This window comes from Brachyhypopomus gauderio, chromosome 17 (assembly GCF_052324685.1).
Source record: "Brachyhypopomus gauderio isolate BG-103 chromosome 17, BGAUD_0.2, whole genome shotgun sequence".
In the NCBI taxonomy this organism is placed as follows: domain Eukaryota; kingdom Metazoa; phylum Chordata; class Actinopteri; order Gymnotiformes; family Hypopomidae; genus Brachyhypopomus; species Brachyhypopomus gauderio.
In genome coordinates this window covers 1,283,894-1,290,531 of record NC_135227.1, presented here as the reverse complement: position 1 = coordinate 1,290,531, position 6,638 = coordinate 1,283,894, and positions in this window count along the sequence as shown.

Genomic DNA, 6,638 nt, shown 5'->3' with positions numbered 1-6,638 from the left:
TATTGCGCAATAGTTGTAGTCAATAAACGTGACGTTTGCTAAAGCAAGGATCTGTGTCTCGTCCTTCGCCTCGCACCCAGCGTCACAGAACGACGAGCCGACAAGAGACACCCTAAGCATGCCAGGCTACGCCACCCGGCCAAAGAGGGGCCAGCGCCCTAGCAAGCGACGCCATGCCTCTTCTTCCGACCCGCGCAACACCACCACGCCGACTCCCGAGCAGTTGAAGTCAGACCCAGTGTGCGCGTACATGCTGTGTGCGGCACGGGAGACCGTGGATCCCGAAAGGGCAGAGATGTTCCGCCAGTCTGCGGTGCGGATGTGGAGGGAGCGACACCTCCCTCCCACCAGGGAACTCTCGCCGATACGGGTGGGCTCAGTGGAGCTCTACGCCACCGAGAAGACCCCAGAGGGCGAGTTCGCCGATGAGGGCTCGGAGGGCGAGGAGGAGGAAGAGGAAGGCGAAGAGGAAGTCCAGGCTCCCTCGGTTTGTTCCGCCCCCACCATATACTACGGTGAGGGAGAAGATGCCTACCCTCCATCCGTATGCTCCGCCTCCACCATAGACTATGGTGGGGGAGAAGGGGATGTAGAGGACTACCCTCCGTCGGTGTGCTCCGTGCCCACCATAGATTACGGTGGGAGAGAGGAGGATGAAGAGGAGTACCCTTCGTCGGTGTGCTCCGCACTCTCCGCTGACTACGGCGGAGAGGAGGAAGATGACGAGGGGTCCTACACTGAGGACGAGGAGGAGAGCCCTCCCCCCTCGGAGCAGTCTGCCAGGACGGTAAAGGGGAGGTGGACTCCTGAGGCGGGCCCATCCTCCGATCGCTCCGAGGGAGAAGAGATGGACTACTCGCGGGGTGGCAGCCCGGAGCAGCCCATGAGCTGGAGCCGGGGCAGTGAGGCGATGGAGACAGAGGGAGAAGACCCCACTGCCGGCTCCAAGGGGCGGTCGAGAGGAGAAGGAGGGATGCCCTACGGTCCACCGAGGGGAGAGACCGGTCGCGCTGCACCTGGCGCGTCGGCCAACCGCGCTGCACCTGGCGCGTCGGCCAACCGCGCTGCACCTGGCGCGTCGGCCAACCGCGCTGCACCTGGCGCGTCGGCCAGCCGCGCTGCGCCCGGTGGAGGGTTTGCAGCAAGGGCAGGAGGAGCATCGCCTACCGCAGCGTCTGCAGCTCCAGTAGTTCCCGATCTCTCTCCTCTAATCGCCCTCCTCCTGGCACGCAGCCTGGCGCCTGTGTCGTGTGTGTCTGTCCCAGTGTTCGTGAGTCTGCCCGTATGTGTACCGAACCCCTTTTTCCCGTTTGTTCCTCTGTGTGTAAGTGTTCCTGTTTGTGTGTTTGTGTTCGTCCCGTTAAATGTGTCTAACGTGTTTTCCCCGGTCTTCCCAGGGAGGGTGTTCTAGGCTGTTCGTGGCGGACTCTCCACCGAGGGCGGTCATCTCCCAGACGCAGGACTGGGCGCTTCGGATCCGCCCATCGACGTGGGTTCGGGGCACTCTGTCCTGTTGGCACCCCGGGACGGGTAGTGCCCTTGGTGGGGGCGTCTGTCACGTTACGGTCCCCGAACCCTTCCTTTGGGGCGTGTGTTAATGTGGTCTGCGTCTATTCGTCTGCGTCAGTGTAGCTCCGTGGGTTTGGGTGCGTCTTGTCATTATCCGTCTCACCTGTGGCTCGTCTCGTCATCACGTGGGGTTGATGTGGTCTGTCTATTTAATGTGCGTTCGCGCAGTGTCTTGTGCTCGTCGTTGTCTAAAGTCTACACGTTTCAGTGTGAGTGTCTGTTTTACGTGCGCTGTATTGCGCAATAGTTGTAGTCAATAAACGTGACGTTTGCTAAAGCAAGGATCTGTGTCTCGTCCTTCGCCTCGCACCCAGCGTCACAGAATGTAAAATAAATAATACCAAAGAACCTGAAACTGACAAAAACAATAGGTTCACAACTTTGGTCAAACATGAAAAAAAAACCTTTTAAATGGTTCAAGAATTCTAAATATAATTTAAAATAAATAAGGAGATGAAATAAGAGAAACAGCAATACATATGTGGCTAGTTTGCAAGCGCAGACATCACAGAGCTCAAAGCATGTAACAGCCAGAAGTATGTGTACTGTCTCTTTAAGGGAGCGAGTTGAGCGCGCGTATGGAATATTGTTGTTTTTTTAGCTTTCTGCCGTAAACCAAGTCAGACCACTGCTCTTTATTTTATTTCTGTAAGTAATGCATTCAATGAGCTTTGGACAACTCACCAGTTCATGTATGAACAGTCAAGTAGTGCTGTAGCCCAGGTTTATTTTGGTCAACCAGCAAATAAACGGACTAAGTGGAATACCACCAGCGCGAGTACGAGTCAGTGATTCACCTCTCCTCTTAATATTGACACGTGCACGTTTTACTTCAATCAATGAATCAATCAATCAAATTTTATTTATATAGCGCTTTTTACAACAGTTGTTGTCACAAAGCAGCTTTACAAGTGCCGAGTCCTAGCCCCCAGTGAGCAAGCCAAGTGCGACACTTCCAAGCTCCGCGCCCCCCCTGCAATAGCTCCGCGCCCCACCTAGGGGGCGCGCCCCCCACTTTGGGAACCACTGACTTACCAGATACTCCACATCTTCCCCAAGGTACACAGTAAGGCTCTTCAGCAGACACTCTCTCTTCAGACTCACCTCAAGGCTCTAGGTAAGAACCCAAAAACATGTAATGCTAAACATACCCTGTTATGAATGTTTGCCTATATTTCCTCAGTTACCATCATAGTTTCTCTAAATGACAACAAATCTAATCTAACTCTTAGTGGGTAGCATTAAATATATGAAATGTGTTACACTTAGAGTAATACATGAATGAAGTGATTTGACAGACTGAACTCAGCTTTCCCTTTAAATACCAGTCAAGTTCAGAGACCTGCAGCACAATGTATTTTTCTATTTGATTAATTAGTACTAATTCAATTTCAAACAAGCTTACTGGCTAAGATAATGTATATTAGATGTGCATAGAATAATGGAATTTATATAAATATAATGTTTTACCCATACTCGTACTAACCTTGGCTGACGTTTCCAAAAAACTTGCATTGACCATTTAAAAAAATAAATAAATAAATTGGTTGACCACTACTAGTTAGCTTTGAGCAAACCAGTTTCAAAACTTGTCACACAATAAATGAGCTCTACTGCTTCTATTTAAAATGTGTGATATAATTCAAGCTTTGTTGTACTAAACAAGCACCTACCTGATCAAGAACCTTCAGTATTTTCTGTGTCTTCTCTCTGACAACTCCTCCCTTGTTTCTGATTATCTCAATCAGCTTGCTGTGGTGCTTGTCCAAAGAAGCCAGGAACCGCGGTTGCAGTGGAACAGTTGTAATTCTCAGAAATTCATTATTTATCTTAAAAAATTAAAAACAAACATGCAAATCAACTACGTTACCTTATAACTATGGTATGAGAGCTTAGATGCAATCACATACATTTTGAATGTGGCTGGCTCACGCTCTTCCTTTTCATAGGGCACAATTGATTTATTCACATTGCTTAGAAAACTTACTTCATCCATGGTGAACAACGCAGGCCATCTCTCCTTTAACTCTTCTATTTTTGGTTCCTTTTCCACAATATCCTTTCTTTGCAGTGAGAAAGTCTTGGCCATTTTTTCCCTTATCACAGAGTGATTGTTTCGCTTCTTTACTTCACTTAAAATGCATCCTCTGAAGCTTTTGACTTAAGTGAATTGGCAATTAATTCAGAACACCCGATGCCTTTTAGCTGAGTTCGGTAGTTGCCCATTTTTGTCTTCAGCCGCTGCTTCCACCCATAGCAGCGGTTGTATGAACCTGGTTCAGAGAGGCATGGATGTTTCTTGATCAGTGCTTCAGCAACATCACTGAAGTCAGCATCTGTTGGGTAGGCTTTGTACTTGAATATTTCTTCAGCTAGCTTTTCCAGAATATTTGACTTGGTTTTTGAACTCAGTGTCAACCTGGTCATGTCTGACCTATATACCGCATTTCCCTTTTCTAACTGAAGTTCAGTGTCATAGGAAAACACTGGTATTTGAAACTCTCTTGGCCACATCCGAGTTCGTGTACAAGCAGAGCTGGAGAGTGAGGACAGGATCTCTGTGTCATCTGATGATTGTGGCATTAAATCATCACAGACAGTGATATTAAATTCTTGGCTACAGTTATCAGTTATTGGGATGACCTTGATAGTTGCAAAATCCTCAAGTTCAGTGGTAGAAGTCAGGTTTACTAGTGCATCTCCAAAATCTCTGTCTTGGTACTGCAGTCTGAAATTCCCACTAAGCGCACACAGTTTGCTGACTTCATCCATAAGCTCCCCCATTGTATTTGGTATTCCATCAGGCAGAATTAGCTTCCTGGTGTCATTGGGATGTGAGAATAACTCACAACTTGGCTGGCCTTTTGACTGCCATGTCATTTGCTCCTAAATGACCTAGTAAAAAATTAAGAATACAATAAAAACACAATTAGGTGTATAAAATGGACAACAGCAAATTATATAGAAATAATCATAATTTATTCACAACCCTCTCCTTCTCAGGTAAAAAAAAAACACTAAATAACTTTAGGAAATTCCCAACATTTGTGCAACTAAAACTGAAGCATTATATTATCATTACCCAAGTTTATAACACTTCCATTTTCATGACATATGTAACAGAGGCAGATTATATCTGCCCCATCTAATTTATTTAGGTCTAATTTTGGATACACCGAGTGCATTATTTTCATACGATATTGACTAAATGCTTTCTGGTGAAAAGTCTTGTATTTTTTTTATATTGCAATAATTATCACTAGGGGTGACCTGCAATAGTCGCTGATTCGACTATAGTCGACTATACCCCCTAGTCGACTATGAACGTCATAGCCGAATGTACCATTCTAACTGCATGGGGGTGCCCAAGGATACAACTAAGCATTAGTTGTTACATGAAATGTTTTTGTTTTCGTTATATATAGCCTTTTGTCAAATAAAATCATCCTAATTTCTGTTAGTAAATATTTAAAAATGATGTTTGCGCATTAACAATAGGCATCTTCCTTACTACACATTAATAAATCACACCCTGCTGTTGCACAATCCAAACGAGCGGAGCTGAACACGCTACAGAATACGCGCAGCATACGCGCAGCATCTGCCGAGATTATAATGGCTACTAAAAAACTTCAAAAGTATTTTGAAAAACATAAAGATGAATCAAACAAAGTAAAGTGCAAGTTATGTCATCAATGTCTTTCATTTCACACGACAACAACCAACATGGCATACAATTTAAAACGCGTAAGGCGAAAAAAAACTTTTGCCGTTTCAGTCGTGTCGTCTCGTCGCGTCTCGGCAAGTAGGCCTATACATTTTTTGTTGTTGTTTGCTTTTAAACCCCGTTACTTGAACCTTTCCTTATATTTTTTTTGCTGTTGTGTGGCAATTTTTTTATATTTTCAGGCAGGCATATTTTATTTAAAATATTTTTGACATTTTGCACAGTGCCTGTCTGACACTTCGATATGCGCAATGCACACTGACGGTTAATGTTCTCTAATGTTTGTGACGCGCGGGCAGGGCGAAGGATGAGAATCCTCGCTTTCTGTTGGTCACTTAAATTTTTAACAGAGATTGCGCAATAGTGCACGAGTAACACTGAAACATTCACACAGAAACCTGTAGACTCTAGACAACGACGAGCACAGGACACTGCGCGAACGCACATTAAATAGACAAACCACATTAGCCCCACGTGATTACGAGACGATTCACAGGTGAGACAGATTATCACACGACATAACCATAACCACGGAGATCCACTGACACAGACAAAGCACGTGGACAACGTTAACACACGCCCAAAAGGGAGGGGCCGGGGTCCTCAACGTGACAACGTTTCATTAAAAAATAAATAAGTAAATAAATAAAAGCTGAATAAAGCCAACCTACCATGTTTATTCATTTATCTGAGTGTTTTAGGTTTTTACTTTTAAGAGGAAAAAAGTCCTGAACGAGAACGGGATCCCGTTTAAGGTGCTCTAAATAAAAAATAAATAAAAATAAACCCGATTCGACTATTAGTCGACTAAAGGGAAAAGCTGACGAATCAGATTCGACTATGAAAATCCTTAGTTGAATACACCCCTAATTATCACTGAAAAAATACATTGCAATGAAAGGTTTTTTCCCCTAATATCATAACGCAAGACCTGCAATAAAGGGCAAAACCTGTTTCAGAAGGTTAAATTAACCTTTTTTCACATTTGAGCAAACTGTACCTGTCTAAAAGACTTTATCAAAACAAGAATTGTAACGTATTGAACAGGCAGAGAGGGATCCAAATGCGGAAGAACACCGCTTTTATTGAAATGAGACGCTGGTACAAACACAGGCAGGTGAATCACGAGTACTAGGATCAGTAGTAACAGCGTTTTCTTGGTGTGGTCAGGACGGTCCAGGGTCATACCGGGGGAGCAGAAGTCAGGAGGTACAGAGGGATTAGGCAGGAGACAAGGTCGGGGATGTAAGCGAGGGTCAGGACACAGGAGAGCAGACAGGATATAGAAAGGCTTGGTACGCGGCATGAGTCGGCAATACTTCGCAACTGAGATGTGCTGGTG